The following is a 19,830-nucleotide window of genomic DNA, read 5'->3' on the forward strand; positions in this document are numbered from 1 at the left end:
GGTGTGATATCCTTTGGTTTGCTCTGACTTTGGGATATTTTCTCTTCATTACCCCTTAGTTGCTGAGCTCACCAGAGAAAAAGGCAGCCTGGTGGACTGATGCCCTCATCCTTTATCAAAGGCTCCACTGTGTTACCTCTTGAGTCCAGAGGCTGTCTATCCAAAGTCAGAAGAGCATTGATCTTCCTCGCTGCTCCATCATTCGTAAATATTCAAATTGTTTTGGGGTCATTTTCATTGTTTTATTCCTTTGTCAGATATTTCCATCATTTTTTCAACAAATATTAATTAAACACATGGGGCCTAGTAACGGACACACACAGACGCTGGTGCCCTGGTGGATCCTGTAGCAGCTCAGGGTTGTCCTTGTACTTGACCATGATCAAAAATTTAAAATCTACTTTATAAGCCAGGTTATTGAGATTTGTATTGCTGTCTATTCAGTGTTATCCCATAGACTTTAGTAAAGGAGGTTCTGTGTTTTATTTTGGTGAACGAGAAAAGCATTTGGTTACATAATTTTCTGTGATTATTTCCTTCCCTCATTTAGTAACCTTTGTGGCTTAATAAACAAATTCACATTCCTTTCCTTGGCATTCAAAGTTCTTCATACTGTGACCGTTGCCTGACTGTCTGGTGTCCTTTGTGTCCTCACCCTCCTGGCTGTCCTCCTTGCTCTGGCCACCAGAATTTATGGTTCACTCCACAGAAGTACCCTTCCCCTTTCTGTATTTCTGTATACACTCTTCTCCAATAAGCCTGTCTGGGTTGGCAAAAATTATATGTATCTCTCAGAACTCATCTTTCTTACCTTCTCTGTATGCTCTTCTGTGAGCTGTGTATAGACGTGTAACACTGTATTCAACAGCATTTTTGTTCACGTCCCACAGAAGACTGGAAGCTCCCCGTGGCAGGATCTGTGTCTCTTTTGTTATCTTCATTATACATGAAACACTCCAGAACAACTCGGAGAGGCTATGTGAACATTTTCCCGACACACCCAATCCTCACTGCCTTACTGGCTTTCTAGGCACAATCCCCATGACTGGGGCATGACCTCCTACCGAATCTCTAGCTGCAGGAGCCCGAGTAATTCTTAAGAAGTCATTTTCTAGGAGGAAAGTCCATTCCTGCATGAAGATTTCCTATTCCCTAGTCTAATCCAGTCCTGTTCTCCTAAGAACACTCTGGAGCTCTATTTAAATTCTTCTACTTTGTGACACAGCTATTTGGATGCATAACTTGTCCTCACTGCGAGGTTTTTTTTGTTTTGTTTTGTTTTGTTTTGTTTTGTTTGCGAGTTTTAAAATATCTGAACGACAGGTGGGGACACACTGCTTGTTTCCATCAAGTTGCATAACACAGAAGCACACGCCCATCACATAGTAGGTGCACAACAAAAGCTAATCGAAGGACTGGGTCAATGAACTAAGGTACTGTGTCTTCACATGCTACTTTAGTTTTATCTATCTAAAATTGGCTTTGGGGGATCCCTGGGTGGCTCAGCGGTTTGGCACCTGCCTTCGGCCCAGGGCATGATCCTGGAGTCCCAGGATCGAGTCCCACGTCGGGCTTCCTACATGGAGCCTGCTTCTCTCTCTGCCTATGTCTCTGCCTCTCTCTCTCTCTCTCCCTCTCTCTGTCTCTTGTGAAAAAATGAATAAAATATTTAAAAAAATAAAATTGGCTTTTAACTGTTGCATTATAGCAAGTAGGTCTAGATATTTTTCATTCAGACACTCTGCTTTCTCCCAAGGGAGATAAAGGTATGCTTGGACTCAACACATCCTTTCTTGGACTCTTACTGAAATTACCTTTAAAGAAAAAAAGGTTTTATTCATTTATTCATGAATGACAGAGAGAAAGAGGCAGAGACATAAGCAGAGGGACAAGTGGGGCGGGCTCCCCATGGGGAGCCTGATGTGGGCCCCAATCCCAGGACCCTGGGATCATGCCCTGAGCTGAAGGCAGACACTCAACTACTGAGTCACCGAGGCATCCCTAAAATTACTTTTTGAATGACTCTCTGGGTTCTAGTTTCAGGAACACTTGACCACCAAGAATGCTGGCACTGTGAAGACTGCAGGGGATGCAGACAACATACAGTTAAAGGGACGGGGGCACAGGGGACAATGGGAGGGAAGGACCGCAGGCAGCGCACAAGTCGGCAGGGTGCGCGTGGTCCCGCCGCCTAATTGCAGAGGAGTTGTCAAGCAAGGACGTTATTTTTAAATCTTGCAGGCCATTGTGACATGTAGGAAGTGTGTAAGGATTTATGGCTGGTTTGGGTCACTCGAGCCAATGGGACTCTTTCTTAGGCAGGCACTTGAGACCCTGCTAAACATCATGACCGAAGAGGGATGATTAACAACTTTCTCGAGCTTTTTCAGGAAGCAATTTTATTCACATTTCAAGAAGCAGAATCAAAGTTCTCCTTTCCTTGTTTCTATCAGATTTATTCTTTGTTTCTGTTTTTAAAGGCACCTAAAAATACTTCTAACTTCTGAAATGTCTCATCGGGGTTTGCCACCAGAGCCTCAAGGACCTGGAACTGCCCAGGGGTCACCAACCTGGGGTCTTACCTCCACCTCCGTCTCTGATAGGACTCTTTTTACCTTTTCTTTTTGTAACCAAATAATTTATTTTATTTTATTTTTTAGATTTTATTTACTTATTCATGAGAGACACAGGGAGAAAGGCAGAGACACAGGCAGAGGGAGAAGCAGGCTCTGTGCAGGGAGCCCGATGCAGAACTCGATCCTTGGGCCCCAGGATCTTGCCCTAGGCCGAAGGCAGACATTCAACGGCTGAGCCCCCCAGGTGCCTCTGTAACCAATTTAGAGAAACAAATCCTCGTCTGGTCTCAAAATTGGGAAGATCAAACAATGGATTGGTCACAGAAAGTCAAGAATGAAGAGAGATGATTGGACAAAATTCTCTCAAGAAGAAAAGGAGGATAAAACAAATCTGAAGCTTCCCCCCTGCAACTAGGGGAGACCCGAGGCCATAGATGGGTCCTCCCTCACGGACCCCACCATGTGCAGCATCTGGAGTCGGTCATGCTGTGTCAGAGAGGAGAGACATGCTTAGTGAGACCCCACAGTAGCAGGACAGTGGAGCTAAATAAAAATTAGGGAAATGAGTTTGCCCTTTGAGGGGAGGTCTGTGCGGCTTCCTTGGAGCATGCCACCCTCTGCCCAGGAGGTGCAGTGCCTTTGCATTGCATTCGGAGTTATGGAGGCCCCATCTTGCAAACGCAGCTGTCTCTGCTCACAGACATCCACTTGTGACAAAATAATCCACCTCGGTCATTATCTGTGACTCATTAGGAGCTGTTGGACAGAAGTGTGAGGATACCAGGTCTTGCTGTTGAGTCCAGGAAAACTCCCAGGTTTGCAAAAGTTTCACTACCTCTTGACACATTTAATTACTCTGCCACTCGGCACCCTTTATCCTTGTGCCCCTGGTTCCTATCCCACACCCAGTGAAAAGAAACTTTTCACCCCAAATCTTTACTCCCTAAGTTTCTGAACCTGTTTGTAAATAATCTAGGGCTACCGAGATTTTGGAGGAAATGGCAAACAAGAAAGTTCCTATCTTTACATTTGCAAACCAGATTGGGGGAAAAAAACTGAGTTAATTCAGTTGCCTGGCAATTATTTTGAAAACAGACAGATTCAGTTCTGCTTCCAAAGGCCACAGTCCTATGGTCATTGTTACTCATTTCAGCTTCATTTGGGAGTCAACTTCTCCTTCACATGCCTCCTTCCTCCTGGCTCTGTGGGTTTGTTCTGGAAAACAGGCACTGATGACGCCTTTCACAGTTAAGAATTTCATGTGTCTGGGGATAAAGAAAATCACAAGTGGTGTATGTGCACACTTGCTTGTGCACCTGCATGTATGTGTATGCGCAAGTTTGTGTGCATGTGTGTCCATGTCTCTCTATGTGTGCGTGTGTGCATGTACGTGCCTGTGTGTGTGCATACCTCTGTGTGTGCATTTTACATGTCTGTGTGTGTGCATGTACATGCCTGTGTGTGTGCATACCTCTGTGTGTGCATTTTACATGTCTGTGTGTGTGCTGTGCATGCCTGTGTGTGTGTTGTGCGTATGCATGTCTGAACTGATGGTTCCCTCAGAAGACTAGGGAGGATGATGATCCTGTCCCACTGGCACACATACCTCTGAGATGAGCCTACGATGGTGAAGCACCATCAGACTTCTCAGCTGAAGGTGCTCCCCATGCCCATCACACATGCCCTCACTTGAAGCTACTTTGCCTTTGTGAAAGATATGGATGTCTTTCAGATTTCTTTCTTGGGGAAATGCTTGCAAGGGTTGCAAAGATTTGCACTGTTTCTCAGAAGGTTTCCTTTGACCTTTGGGAAGAGCCACTCTTGGCATATTTTCTCCTACACTAAGTTCCTTTAGTTTCCTCCCAAACTTTTAGCAGAGTGTGATACCACACACTGTTGTGAAGAAGTGAGGCCTAGGCAGCTAGTGGAAGCCTTTCAATCTTGGGGGTCTCATTCAGGCCATAGGGGTACACTAAAAGGGTTTCGAGCAACAACCTCTAGAAGTGGTGCTACTGTGGGGTGACGTGCACAAAGGGGGCAGGCACATGTGCATCATGGTACAGGGAGTCCGGCCAGGGTCAGCAGCTGACGAGTGGCAGAGGCAGCAGCAGTCTGGGACGGAGCACACCTACTGAGGAGAAGACTCTTAGCCAGCAGGAGCCAGACTACTCCTCCCCGAGAACACTGATGGAACCTTGGTGGTGGTGGTGGGTATGTTAAAGCAGAAAATCGGGGTACAGAGTAACAGCGCTTACACACATGTGCATCTGTCTTTTTCCACCAGGGGGTAAGCTCCCTAAGAACCAGCAGGGTTCTAATCACATTCTCTGAGCACCTAGCACAGAGGAGGGACTCAATAAGTATGCATCACCTAAACTATGAATTTGTTGATATATGCTAACTTAAACACATCCCCAAGTTGTTAAATGTCTGGAGCAGAAGATAATATTGGTTTCCACAGCAAGTGCTAGCTAGCTAGAATGAATAGAACGAGGTCCACATTTTATTTTCTGTTCCATTCTCTTCTCCCCTCCCTTCAACAGCCCTTTAAAAATTTCCTGTTTAGAGATTGATGCTTATACCCATTTCCACGTCTGCACCTACACAGATACACATACACTTGTATCTTGGGGGTCTCATTCAGGCCATCTGCTCTTTTATGAAATGTGATAGCTTTTAGATTCCTTTAATATTTTTACTTATAAAAGATCATAGGTCTGTATAATAATTAGTCTTTTCCTACTAATTGGTGACAACTTGAATCTCCTTTTATCTGGGCATCAAAATGTTTTAAGTATTAACTAAGCTTCCAAGCGCTCAATGTGATTGTGCTGTGTATCTGGGGTAGAGATGGGTCAACTGGTCAACTGAAGCAGAGCCAGCCAGAGGCTCATGTGGAATATCGGGGTCTTTCATTATCTGTCACATACATAGGTCATGGGCAGCCCAGACCCAAGGCCATCTGAACTTGGCTGTCTCTGAACTTCAGAATACTGGGGTACATAAAAATTGTCTTGCCTCTAATCAGTGCGACTATCTCAATTGATTTTTGAAAGTCATGTCAGTCAAATAACTCATTGAACATTTTTCTAGTATGATCAGTCAAGAGAAGCAAAGGAATCTAACCATGTATGTGGGCAAAGAGCTTCAACAAAAACATGTTTTGAAAGATTTCATATCATGTGCTTAATTTAAATGGTAAATGAACTAAGCATCATTTGGGGGAAATTTATCAATACTATAGGTATATCTGTGCTCATAGTTGATATATTTTTTAAAGAAGATTCTATTTATTTATTCATGAGAGAGAGGGAGAGAGAGAGGCAGAGACACAGACAGAGGGAGAAGCAGGATCCTCACAGGGAGGCTAATGTGGGACTTTATTTCAGACTTCAGGATCACACCCTGAGCCAAAGACAGATGTCCAACTGCTAAGCCACCCAGGCATCCCCATAGTTGATATTTTTATAATAAAGTGTACCCATTTATTTATTATAAAATTTATAATTAATTATGTCACATTAATTATGTAATAATTATATATGACATAATGTTAGTTATATATTAAATTATAAAAAACTAAATAAGACAATTATTAAAATTATATTTAACAGCCATGTTACTATATAATCGTTACATTAATATAATTGACTATATTATTGACTAATTGACTATTATATATTACAATAAAGTCATTGCTTACAATAGCAATATTTTTAGGGGTGCCTAGGTGGCTCAGTCATTTGAGGATCTAACTCATGATTTGGGCTTAGGTCATGATCTCAAGGTCATGAGATTGAGCCCCATGTTAGATTCTGCACTGGGTGTGGAGTCTGCTTAAGATTCTATCTCTCTCCTCTCTGCCACTGCCCCCTCTCTTTCTCAGTCTAAAAATATAAAAAAATATATAATAACTGTATTTTGAAAAGGTTAATATTTGTATATTGCTTTCTAGGTTAAAAATTTGAGTGAGACACCAGCCAGGAGCCAATTCAGAGAAATCCAAAAATTACTAGACCTGGAATCCCCAAGACTCTGGAGGGATATGTGATGAAAAGTGACCCTCCTCTATAATTTCACCCCTTGTAGACAATGTCCTTTTCCCAGAGAACCAGCAAGAGCTGTCCCTGACCACTCAGAATCAAATCTCCATAAACATCAATGTCAGTAGCTCCTGAAAATGACACTATTTCAGGACAGTAACATGTCCTCTGGCCACCAGCTACAATTGGCCATGGAGTGTCCATGGTGAGGATGTAACCTCCTTTTAAGGTTGAGGAAATCAGGCCTATGGCTGGTCTTTTTCTTGTAAAGGCTGGCCTTAGGGCCAAGTTTTGAATATACCTGCTGAAATGCAAATATGTGATGGAAAATAACCAATCGAGTCATTATCACTCATTAGCAGTTAACGAGAACTAGTTTGCCAGATGAGCCCTCCCTAAATAAGGCTTTGAAGGGAGACAGGAGAAGCAAGACCTGAAGGCATAAGGATTCAGAAGACATGACTTGTGGCCTTGGGTGGACAAATGGGGCTCAAGTGGAAGATAGAGTCAGATGTGGGAAACCAAGGGAAGAAAGAAGCAGGACCTTCGTGGAAAGGAGCAGAATAATGCTGGTGTGCCACTGAGGAGCTGGGAAAGGAGAGCCATGGTGGTGCCCCCAGTCTTGCTGAAGGTGAGCACGCTCACGCCACAGCTGGCCTCTCCATGGGTGTCCTGCACACCTGCTCCCATGTGGAGGAGCTGGCAGGACTCTCCACACACACTCATTCATATTCAAAGAGAAGTGCATTCACGCTGAGTATTCCCCTTATTTTCTCATTTTGTCGTGACTGAGCTAAGTGTGACCCAAAATTTATTATCAACAGAAAAGCAGAGGACAGTTAGAGGGATCTCACACTCAGGAAAGATAATTCTATTACAGTGGTTGGGGAGACTGTGTGTGACATTTATACTTTGTGAGTAAGAAAATAAATTCCAAATAAGCAAACAAATGTAAGTGAGAGAGAACCAAATGATGGAGGATTATATCAATCTCCATTTGTTTAATGACAATGTCTTTAAAAATGTTGCCTGTCTTTACAGAAAAGAATGTCATGGAAAAATACAAAGAATGTTTTGTTTTGATTTTATTATTTAAACAATTATTCTTTCCATCTCAGATAGAATGACCAATATTTGATTTTTTTATTTCAAATGCACACATCATGACTCTCACCCTGACCTCTCCCCACATAGGTTGTAGCACAGGGAGTTCAGTTTCTTCTGTACTTACAAGATCATACATGTGAATCTCTTGGATTAGTGTCTGGCATTTAATGAGTGGTCCATCAGTGCTAGTGAGTTATTACTATTATCTGTTTCCTGAATCCTAGTGGTTTGTCTATGAAGATTCACTCTAGTAAGTGGACTCAATGACTCAGTACGGATAGAATTTAGTGATTCATCAGTTGCTTATAACACCCAGTACTCAGATTTCCTCAGAGCATACTTTGAAGTAAGCTGTAGTCCTTTTCGGAAGACTCTCAGGACTTTGATGTTTACTTGTTCCTGCTTCTTTTTATTTTTCAGTACATGCTTATTTACTCTCTGGGTATGGTGCACGAAAAAGTAAAGAAATGACCCCAAAAAAAGAGTTTTGTTTACATAAAAATTATTTTTAATTGTGAAAATGCAAAGCTAAAAAAAATTATCTGCTGACAATACTGGCTAGTAAGCCATTCATCTTTATGCCTGAAAAACCCTAAAAAGGGTCAATGAGAAATACTAAAGATTCCAACAGGTAGAAGAGTGACCATCCAATAAGCAGTTCACAGAAAAGGACATCAATTGATGAGTAAGCATTTTAAAAAAATATTCCTTTTTTCTAGCACCTCAACAATGTGAATTTCTAGAAGTTACTCTTTTCTCATTTATTAAATGCAAAAACTATGGTAAGGCTCACAACGCATGTCAAACTGATGACTACAATCCATAGGAGTGTAAAATGTTTCAGTGTCTGATACACTTGGTCAAACATGTAACAAGGAACTTGCAGTGTTCAGATGCTTTGATATTTTATCTTTTGGTTTAATGTTCCTTCTTATTCTTTTAAATAATATTTTAAAGTGACACATGGTTTATTTGAGAGTTTATTTGAGAGTTGTTAAGAGGGTCAATTCCAAGATTCTTTTTCTTCTTTCTTCTTCCTTCCTTCCTTCCTTCCTTCCTTCCTTCCTTCCTTCCTTCCTTCCTTTCTCTTTCTTTCTTTCTTCTTTCTTTCTTTCTTTCTTCTTTCTTTCTTTCTTTCTTTCTTCTTTCTTTTTCTTTCTTTTCTTCTTCTTCTTCTTCTTCTTCTTCTTCTTCTTCTTCTTCTTCTTCTTCTTTCTTCTTCTTTTCCTTCTTCTTCTCCTTCTTCTCCTTTCTTCATTCTTTGTATCTGTATAAGATGATGGATGTTAACTAAACTTAGATGATTGTGGGAATCATTTCATAACATATGCAGATCACATCATTATGCTGTACACCTTAAACTTAACACAAGGCTATATGTCAATTATATCTCAATAAAACTGGAAAATTTCTACTAGTCTCCAAGGGTTACAGTCACAGTCATCTTCTGTGGTGGTCCCCATCTTATATCTCTTCATTTTTTAGTAGTTTCTACTCTCAACTCCTTTGGTTTTTTCCTTTGATAGTTACCTCCACATTTCTAAATAATATGGTGCATTGCTATCTGATGCATCAATTTTAGCCTTTGTTGACTTTTTATTATGGTAGATGAAGGTATTGGGATCTAACAACTTTCTCCTCCCCACATACATCCAAATATAATTCCTAATATTACTGCTAAATCCATAAACTTGTCTGGACTTTCATTACCACGACTATAAAAATACTATTTATTGCTGAGCCTAGTGGGGTACTACTATATTTGTACTACCTATCTCCTATAACTTTTAGCCTTTACCAGGAGTTAATCATTGCTTATTTTTCTCATTCACTTAGTTCCTTTGTGAATCTCTGGCTAAAAATTCTCAATGTAATTTTCCTTACAAACTATCAGTGTTTCTTACCCAGAATGTCTGTCCCTCTTGATCTATCTTTGACAAGCCACCCTAAGCCATCTAGTACACCTCTCTGGTCTGGACTACATTTTCTAGGCTTCTTTGTGCACCTATCATCTTGGGACTGGCTTTTGTAGTCATTTTATTCATTTCTTTTCTGTGCTAGTCCCCATGCACAGAAAAGAAACCCTCTTTCTTGGTTTATTCCACTGTTTGGGCAGAGCACTTTTTCCTATAAGCTCCCTGAAAACAAATACATAGGAAGTATATTTTATGAGATTGTACATGTCTGAAGATATATTTATGTTATTCTTTAATTTGATGGTAATTTGACTGGGTACAGAAATTCAAGATGAGAAGAATGATGCTTTTTGACTCTTATGACTTGCTGTGTTGCCAGGTTTGATCTGAGTCTTTCTCAAAGCATTTAGGAATTTCTTTTCATGCCTGGTATTTTATTCTTTATTCCAACATTGTGCCTACTATTCATGGAGCCAATTAATCTGGATTTTCATGTTCTCCAGTGCTGAATTTTTTTAAAGTCCTGTTAGCTAGATATTAGTCCTCATGGATTAATTCTCCTCTATTTTTCATATTATTCCTTATCTCATATTGTCCATCTCTGTGTTTTTGTTCTGCTTCTAAGGAGATATCCTTGATTTATCTTTTAACCTTTCAACTTAATTTTTATTTCAGTTATTAAATTTTTTATTCATAAGAGCTCATGTTCACTAATTATCCTTCTTTTAGAGCATCTTGTCTATATTTTCATTGATGCAATATCTCTTCCTTTCTCTCTGTGGCTCTTCATTAAATTTCCTTTAAAACTTTCTTTTCACACTGACTTGTGTCTCTTTCCATTTGGCTCCATTTGTCTCTTGCTTCTTTTGTTCTGTCTTTTGTAAGACAGGGGCTTTTTTGAAGTGTGCAGTTCATTTCTTAACACTATGAAATATTTTATAGATATTAGTTTAAATAGAATGGTGGTGGGGTGGCACATAGTAGATTTGTTAAGAACATAATTTCTAGAGCAAAACCATCTGGACTTAAGTTCCACTTTCTAGCCATGTGACTGACTGTAAGCAGATTATTTGATGCTCTGTGCCCATTTCCTGGTCTTTGGAATATGGCTAATGACAGTATGCATAGGATCATTGAGAGATTGAAATCAGTGGATCTGTCTAATGAACAATTTAGGACAATTTCTCACACAAAACACTCATCAAGTCAAAGCTATTACTATTATTACTATTACTACCTAATGAGGCCATATTTTGGTGTCTAGTTCTGATAACCACACTGTAAGTGTAACATGGACAAGCTAAAAAATTTCAAGAGAATATTGACAAAAGATTTTGAAGCTGTCATATGAGGAATGGTTAAGAAAACTATGAATGTTTAGCCTGAATAAGAAAAAATGGCTTGGTGAGGAAGCATGATATTAATTTTAAATAAAATATATATTTACCAATATAACTTTTTTTTTGGTCTGGTTGTAAACATTCATAGTTCTACAAAATCTTCAAGACAGCTCTTTTAGCTATAGTGGAAGTGCAAAGGGTTGTGTGAAATAATATAATGGGAGAGAAGAGTTTAGGAAAGCAAAAAGATTTTAATAACCTAGATTGCTGAATACCACAGCACCACCTTCCACAAAGACAGGATATGGCCCATATGAGTTTCCAGGTGCAGCCATAAGAAATTAGCCATACATTTACTGATTTTTACAACACATATTTATTAACTTAAGGTTCTGTGGAGAGTCAGAACTCTCATTGGGCTAAAAACTAGGTGCTGCCAGGGCTTTGTTCTTTCTGGAGGCTCCAGGGGAAAATCTGTATCTTGCCTTTTTCTCCTTCTAGAAGCCACCTGCAATCCTTGGCTCATGGCCCCTTCCTCCATCTTCAAAGCCAGCAAAGCAGCATCTTCAAATTTCACCCCCACTCAATCTGAATTTCCTACCTCCCTTTTATAAGGATCCTGCCCAGATAATTCAGGATGATTTCTCTATCACAAGATCCTTAATTTAACCACAGCTGCAAAATTATTTTACTGTTTAAGGTAACACATCCACAGATTTCAGGGATTACGATGTGGAAATCTTTGGGGACCATTATTCTGATTATAACACTGCCTATCTTGAAATAGGAATGCAATCAGAAGTGTTAGAAACAGGAAGATAGAGCTCTCCTTAGCCCAGCGAGAACTATCATGGCTGCAAGAGATTTCTGAGTGATGTCATGAGAACACAAGCCCAGCCATTCTTCAAAGAGCAGACCCAGATGTAGCCAGGAACAAAGGAAGAAAAAGAGGATTGCAAATAACCCTGAGGCCCATTAGCAATAGATTTATGATAAGAAGAGGGATTCCAAGACTTAACCATGGTGACCTTCAGGAAAAATGAAGGCAGCTCTAAAATGTAAGTTGTGGAGGCATAAGGCCTGAGGTGGATTCTGCAGACATGTAACTTTTAACATAATTATTAAAAGTAATAAATGTACGACCATGGCTGCTTTTTCCTACAAATCACACTAAAGGAACAACAACAACAACAAAAAAGATGAAAAGAAAAGAAGAGAAAAAAGAAAAGAAAAACTGCACACACTATTTTCAGTGAAACCAGGAAGCAAATATCATGCCATCTCTGATTATGTGAAAGACCTATCAGAAGCAGCTGAGTGAGTGGAAGAGGAGAGACAAAGAAGGGACAGTGGAGGCAGAGAATGGGCAGCATGTCTGGGAAGTGGGTCTCAGGAAACATCAGTGGAGGGACCTTTCCTGAAGGTCAAGAACTCACCTTGAAGCTGAAAACATCCCATGTGCCTTGTTTGTAACAAAAAGACTCAGAAGCAGAGAAGGTGGAGATCTGCTTGTAGGAACAGGCCTGAGTCTCAGGCAGTGGAAGCCAAGGGATGCTGTGGGCTATGAATCCTGGAGGGCTGACCTGCAGGGAGCCATTCTGGCCCTTCCCGCCGCCCCCCCCCCCCCCCGCCATAGGAAACCCCTACACATAACTGCTTAAGGAAAATCCAGACTTTTTTCCATGATAAAGAGTAAAAGTCAAGCTGCCATACCACTGATACAAAGCGACTGTAAGAAAAAATTGGCAAAAAAATTTCAGTATTAAATAGACATCTAACCCAGAAAATAAATGTCACTAATTGGAAAATGATCATTTTAACATAAAATGAAAGTTGTGTGGAAATATTTCACATGGTTTTAAAAACTTTTAAACTTGAATTGCCTCTAGAAAGGAAGACCAGAAAGAAGAAATAGAAGAGCTCTGGGAAGAGATGTTAGATATTAGAAATGAAAAATGTTTTAAAAATTCTTAAAAATGGAGATATATGTATGGACTCTATATAAGATTATAGAATATTATATATATATAATATATATTATATATTAAATAAATATAAATACAATAAATATTTTCCCGTAGGAGCAATGGGTTCAGTTTCACTAATGCAGTGTTTACAGTGACTTTATAGAACATAATTGTTGTGGATAATAAGAATGCACTGTGTATGCATGTATGTAAACATGTCTATGTGCAAATAAACACACACATGCATATGTGTATTCGCCCCTATTTTCCTTCAAATCGCTACTATCAATATGATAATAGGCTTTGTTTAAGAAAAGGGTCTCAGTGGATCTTTTGGAAGATTGTCAAGGGTATTTTGAATTGACAGTAAGACTTCCTGGGCGATCATGCCTGTACCCAGTTTGAATTGGGGTTTGTTTGAGGTTCACTTAAATATATTAATCTCAGCCTTTTATTCAACTACTACTTGTGTATGAGATTTTTATAAGGTCTTGAGAGATTTGCCCATGGTTTAATTAAGTTTGCAACATTTAAACGTTATCCATGCTGAGTTTATCACCACAGCACCTGCATGCCATGCAAATAAGAATTTCTAAGACCCAGGAATGCCTGGGTGGCTCAGCAGTTGAGCATTTGCCTTGGGTTCAGAATGTGATCCTGGTCTAGGGATCAAGTCTCATGTTGGACTCCCTGAAAGGAGCCTGCTGCTCCATAGAAGCAAAGAAAAGTTATGTGTCAGATGCAAAAGAGCATGTAAGGAGGCTTTCCTGCAAAGCAGGAGCAGTTCCATGAAAACTCTGCACTTTGTGATTCTCAATACCAATTGTCAGTAGAGTGTGTATTGCTTTAGGAAAACAATACTTGAGTTCTCTTTGCCAGAGCATTGTTAAAGCAGCTGTGAAAGCAATCAGCATAGAAATCTGTTTGCTAGGTGAACTTTCTGGAGGTCTCTCCCTCCAGCCCTGGTTGCCTGGTTGGGCAAACTCCTACCCTATCTATAATTTGGTTCATAACAAAAATGTCCTTCTTATTTCTTGCTCCCAGACCTTATTTTGACCTTTCCTGGTGCCTTGTTTGTAGTCTAGTACAGTTTAGTTTGCTTTGTCCTCTCGATAAAGTGAGTCCTTTAAAATCACAAAATAACCTTTATGCTGGGTAATATTCTTTGCATGTATATCTACTTTTTCTGATTACAACGCCCTGTCTGTCATGTTTTGAATTTTTACTAGCATGGTATGTCTTTTTTTCTCCATCCTTTTACTTTTAACTTATTTGTATCTTGTAAAAGTGCACTTCTTGTAAGTAGTGTGTTGTTGGGTCTTACTGTTGAATAAAATCTGATAATCCCTGCCTTTTATTTTTAAAAAAAATTTTAAAGATTTATTTATTTTAGAGAGCATGGAAGGGCAGAGGGAGAGAGAGTATCTCAAGCAGACTCCCCACTGAACCCAGGGCTCAGTCTCATCACCCTGTTCATAACTTGAGATGAAATCAAGAGTCAGACACTTAACCACTACACCACCCAGGTGCCCCTAATCTCTGCCTTTTAAATAGAATATTTATATCATTTACATTTAGTTTTATCATAGAAATGATTAAGTTTCAGCCTATCATCTTGCAATTATTCTTTCAATTTGTCCAATCTGTTCTTTTTTCCTTTTTTCCTATTTTTTGTCTTCTTTCAAATCAAATATATTTTATCATTTTATTTTATCTCCTTTATTTACCACCTTTGTCTTCAAGCAATACATCATTTCATGTATAAGAAAGAAATTTCAGGACAGCTAGGTGGCTCAGTGGTTGAGCAACTGCCTGTAGCTCAGGTCATGATCCTGAGTCCTGGGATCAAGTCCCAGATTGGGCTCCCCACAGGGAGCTACTTCTCCCTCTGCCTATGTCTCTGCCTCTCTCCCTCTGTCTCTCATGAATAAATAAATAAAATCTTTAAAAAGAAAGAAAAAAGAACTTTGCTTTATCATTTCCAGTGCTTTTCATTCTTTTGTGCAGATTGATATTTTTAGCTGGTATCATTTTCCTTCTACGTGACATCTTCCTTCTTTATTTCACATTCCTAGCGTCATGGATCTATTGGTGATGATCTACTGCTGTATCGATGAACTGCTGATCTAGACAACTTGTGTACATTTGAAAAAAATGTCATCATTTCACCTCCTTTTTTGAGAGATATTTTTACAGGCTATCAAAATCTGGATTGATAGTTTTGTTTTTCTTTCAATACTTTAAAAATGCTTTTCCAATGTATTCTAAATTGCATTTTTTTGGACAAAAATTCTGGTGGAGTCCTTATTTTTGTTCTGCAAATAACATGTTCTTTCCCTTTGGATGCTTATAAAAATATCTTTTTAGAACTGGTTTTGAGTAGTTTTATTATGATGCACCTTGGTGCAATTTTCTTCGTGTTTCTTATAATTGAGATTCTGGGAGTTACATGTGCCCATGGATTTAGAGTATTTTTCTTTTAAATCAAATTTGGAAAATTTTCAGCCATTAAAGTTGTTCCACAGTTCAAAGCTCATGGTTTCCCTTTTTAAAAAAAATTTCTTTTTTCCTTATGTGTTTCATTTTCTTAGTTTTATCACTATATCATATTCAATTATCTTTTCTTGCACAGCAGCTGACCATGAATCTCATCTAATGTATTTTCATCTCATCCACTGTAGTTTTCATCTCTCAGAAATTCAATTTGTATCATATTTTATGTCATCCATGTTTTTGCTTAACTTTTAACATTCAGAATAAAGCTATCACAACTGTTTAATATCCTCACAAGTTTTAACATCTCTGGATCTAATAGTTCTAGGTAAGTTTCAATTTGTTGTTTTTTAAAAATTGTTACTATGATTTATACTTTTCTGCCTTTTTCTTTGTGTGCCTGCTCATCTTTGGTTGGATGTCAACCAGACATCGTGAATTTTCCCTAGTATGATATGGTATATCTTTCTATTCCTAAAAATATTTTTGACCTTTGCTCTCAGGTGCAGTCAATTAAGTTACATGGAAATAGTTTCTTTCTTCCAGATTTTGTTTTTAGTATTTGTTAGGCAGTATAAGAACAGTGCCTTGAATAGGGTAATTATCCCCAGCTTCTGGGGAAAAACTATTTTGAGTAGAGTATCCAGTGCTCCATGATTTATAAGATATTTCAGGCTTACTGGTAGGAAAAGGTACTATACTTGGCCCTGTGTGAATAATGGTTCTATTCTCTCTAATATATATTTTTAACATATTATAGTTTACCCATTTCAAGTATACAACTCAATGATTTTTTAGTTAATTTAGCAAGTTGTGAAACCATGACCACAAGTCAGTTTTAGGATATTTTCATCATACTAATAAGAGGCTTCATGCCCATTTGCTGTTAATCCTTGTTCCCTTCCCCAGACAACTACTAATCTATTTTCCTATAGATGCCTGTTAAGGACACTCATGTGTAAGCTCTTGTGTAGCTGTGTGTGTTTATGTCTCTTGAGTAGATACTTAAGAATGGAATTGCTGAGTCATAGTACAAATTTATATTTAACTTTTGAAGAAATTGCCAAATGGTTTTCCAACATGGCTACAACTCTCACAAGTAATATATAAGTGTTCCTGTTTCTCCACATCCTTGCCAATATTTTTTTATTGTATATCCCTTTTACTTTGGTCATTCTAATGGATGTCTAATGGTATTGCATTGCATCTTTACTTTGCAGTTCCCTAATGCAATGTTGATCTTTACCTATTGACCATTCTATATATCTTCTTTGGTGAAATATCTATGGAAACAGTTTTCCCACTTTTATTTTTTAATTGAACTGTTTGTCTTCATATTACTAAGGAGTGTTTTTTGTTTTTGTTTTGCTGTGTGTGAGTGTAGTTTGGACACAAGCTTTTTGTTAGATATGTTTTGCAAATATTTTCTCTCAGTCTATTTCTTGTCTTCATTTTCTTAATGGTGTCATTTGAAGCTCAAATGCTTTGAAATTTTGAATTTTTGGTGAGATACAATTTATCCATCTCTCTAATACTTTTTGATGGTTTGTCTCTCAAGCTGAATTAGTTTCTTCACATGCATATGCTGATGAGTACTTTGATAAATACATGAAGGGACTTTCTGCAGATCTTTCAGATTCTGTCTGTGAAATTCTCTGAAACTTTGTTCGGGGATTCTGACTGCCTTATTCTCCCCTGAATTTCATCTTCTCTCCTCAACTCAGGATATCTGCTTAGCTCCTCCGGGATTCCCTACCTTTGCACCATGGCCTGGAAAGTCTTTCTAGAGAGCAGAGAAAGATGACAGAAGTTGGGGTTAATTTATTTCCTTTCTCTCAAAAATTGTTGTCATTTGTTGCCTGACATCCAGTTTCCTTAAAAATGATGTAAATAAATACTTAATTCCATTCTTTAATTCAATGTCTTTATTATTATTATTATTATTATTATTATTATTATTATTCTTCCAGGTGGGAAGATAAAACCATCCTCTGGGACTCCACCTTTGCCAGAAGTGAGAGTCTTATCACGGAGATAACATTAGGCTGAGATTTGAATGGCAGAACAAGGAAAGCCGTATGAAGCTCAAATGAAAGCTGAGATGTGAAAGGCACGAAGGAACTACGGATGGTCCCAGAAGACTGACCCCAGCAGAGTGAAAGCCTTTGGTGAGATCAAGTTCAATATGTTTTAAAAACAGACCAAAAAACTAGAATCGTTGAATCTTGATTTTGGAAGAGAAGATGGGGTGGGAGAGGTTACTAGGGTAAGCACATAGAGAGGTTGCTAACCCCAGGTAAGGTGACTGGATCCTACCTTATCTGAAGTGCAATGGGATGCCTTAGAGTCCTGCTCCCTACCAGCTTGGTCTATGTCTCTGGACTCTTGGTTTTAGTAGTCAGGTTTTAAAGATCCCTAAGAAGGTCAGGCCATAATTGAAATAGTCCCCATTCCTCATCCATGCAGTGCATGCAAGAGCACACGCACACACCGCGATGGGGAGAAGGTGAATTGAAGTAAGCCACAGAACAGAATACGGGCAAAGATAATTGAGAAATTCCTTTTCTACACTACCCTTCTCCAAAGAAGTATTTCCATGGAGAAGAGAAGCATAAAAGTCAGTGATGGGCAGATGATACTGACCTGGGCCTTTTTGCATCTTCTCTTAGGATTTCTTGTAGCTCCCCTAGCCTAATGGGGAATTGGAAAATTTGGATAAAATTGAAATAATTCATAACCATAGGAATTATTATTATTGTTATTCTAATGCATTCACTTCATTACCTCTCCTGGGGAGAAAATTGTTAGATGCTTGGTATCTGGAGCAGAAAGGAATTTACCCTGACAAGGTGTTTTTCTGTGAATTTGTTTTCCTTGGTGTGTGATGACTAGGACTGCTTCTTAATGGTCTCCTGATGTTTGACAAGATCTCCAAGCAATAATTGTACCACTGCTGGTTGGAAAATTTTATCCCTGTCAATTTTGTTCTTTTAGTTATATTTTTCTAATAAAAATGTCAATACACAAAACATATTTTGCTGCTTTTTCTTTCCTACCCAAGCTTGCATCTCACCATAGTTTATGACTTTTTCTGCTAAAGATTTGCAACTTGCTGACTATCCTCTCATGCTTAAGATTCAAAGAATATCCAGTCATATGTGTTCTGCTAACATACAAACTTCAGTATATTGTAAGTCAAAGGCAGTGAAGACTTGATATTCTCCACACAATGTATTTTAACAGTGTCCAGATGCCCATCAATCTAGAATCATTGTGTGCACACATATGTCACAAAACTCAAAACTTCTAAAACACAGTCTCCTGTCAATGGGAGCTGCCTGATAGCTATCATCCATTTTTAGACCCACCTCTCACATTTATTGCGTTCTTCTCGAATCTTAGCGAGCTGAATATATGATCCACGGAGACACAAGGAGAGATGGGATTTAAGGGGCCTGTCTGTTTCCACAAAGCTGCAATATAAAGGGTAAGGAGAAAAAAGGGAAGAAGGGAGGGAGGGAGGAAGAAAGAGAGGGAAGGGGGGATGAAGAGAAAACATTGTTAATGGCAATGAGTTGTTTTAACACTGTGTGATCTGGTGACTTCAAAATAGTATGAGAGAAGCCGTCTTTCTTTGTTTCTCTGCCTTCTTCAGTACCTGGTGGAAAACAGGCTTCTCTAGATCCAATTTACTTGGGCTTATGCTTTCTATCCTTGAGAGTAACTAAGTTTATAAAGATCCTCTTGCCTCCTGGGCTTCTTAATCATGATAACTGGCATTGCCCCTCGCCCCATCCCTCTCCACCTCCACAGAAGCCATTTCTTTTGTGCCCCCCAGGAAAGAATAACTTTTACAAGGCAATCTGTTGTAATCCCGTCAATTTTCCTTTGTGAACTGAGTCTACAGACCAGTACCCTCTCTGAGGGTCACTGAAGGACATACTCTTGCAGAACACAGACCTCATGTATACCTATAACAGGGGCTGCAAATCCTAGGGGTGCTTTTGTTTACAGCTCTGTTCAGCAGCCATTATCAATATGTGTGCTGTGTGTGTGCAAGATTCCGTTTCCCTTAGTCGTTCCTTTGAATCTTCTTTCTTGATTCATTTGTGTTTGAAAAATGAGTGGAGTAACCAAATACCATAAGGTCAAAATGGTTGATGGGATCCTGGCTCGTTTCACTTGTACTGTGTACTGTCTGAGGTTCACTTACCATGAGAGGAAACAGCTGTCAAACTATTTCAAAGTTTGCTCAGACACATCTAGTTCTAAAAAAGAAATTCTTGCTTTTCATTCTTTAGTGACAATACGAATACCATAGGATGTTGCCATGTATGATCTATCTTATCATTCTAATGAGATTAACAAAAAAGAGACCAGTAGACCTC

Source organism: Canis aureus, chromosome 1 (genome assembly GCF_053574225.1).
Source record: "Canis aureus isolate CA01 chromosome 1, VMU_Caureus_v.1.0, whole genome shotgun sequence".
Classification (NCBI taxonomy): Eukaryota; Metazoa; Chordata; class Mammalia; order Carnivora; family Canidae; genus Canis; species Canis aureus.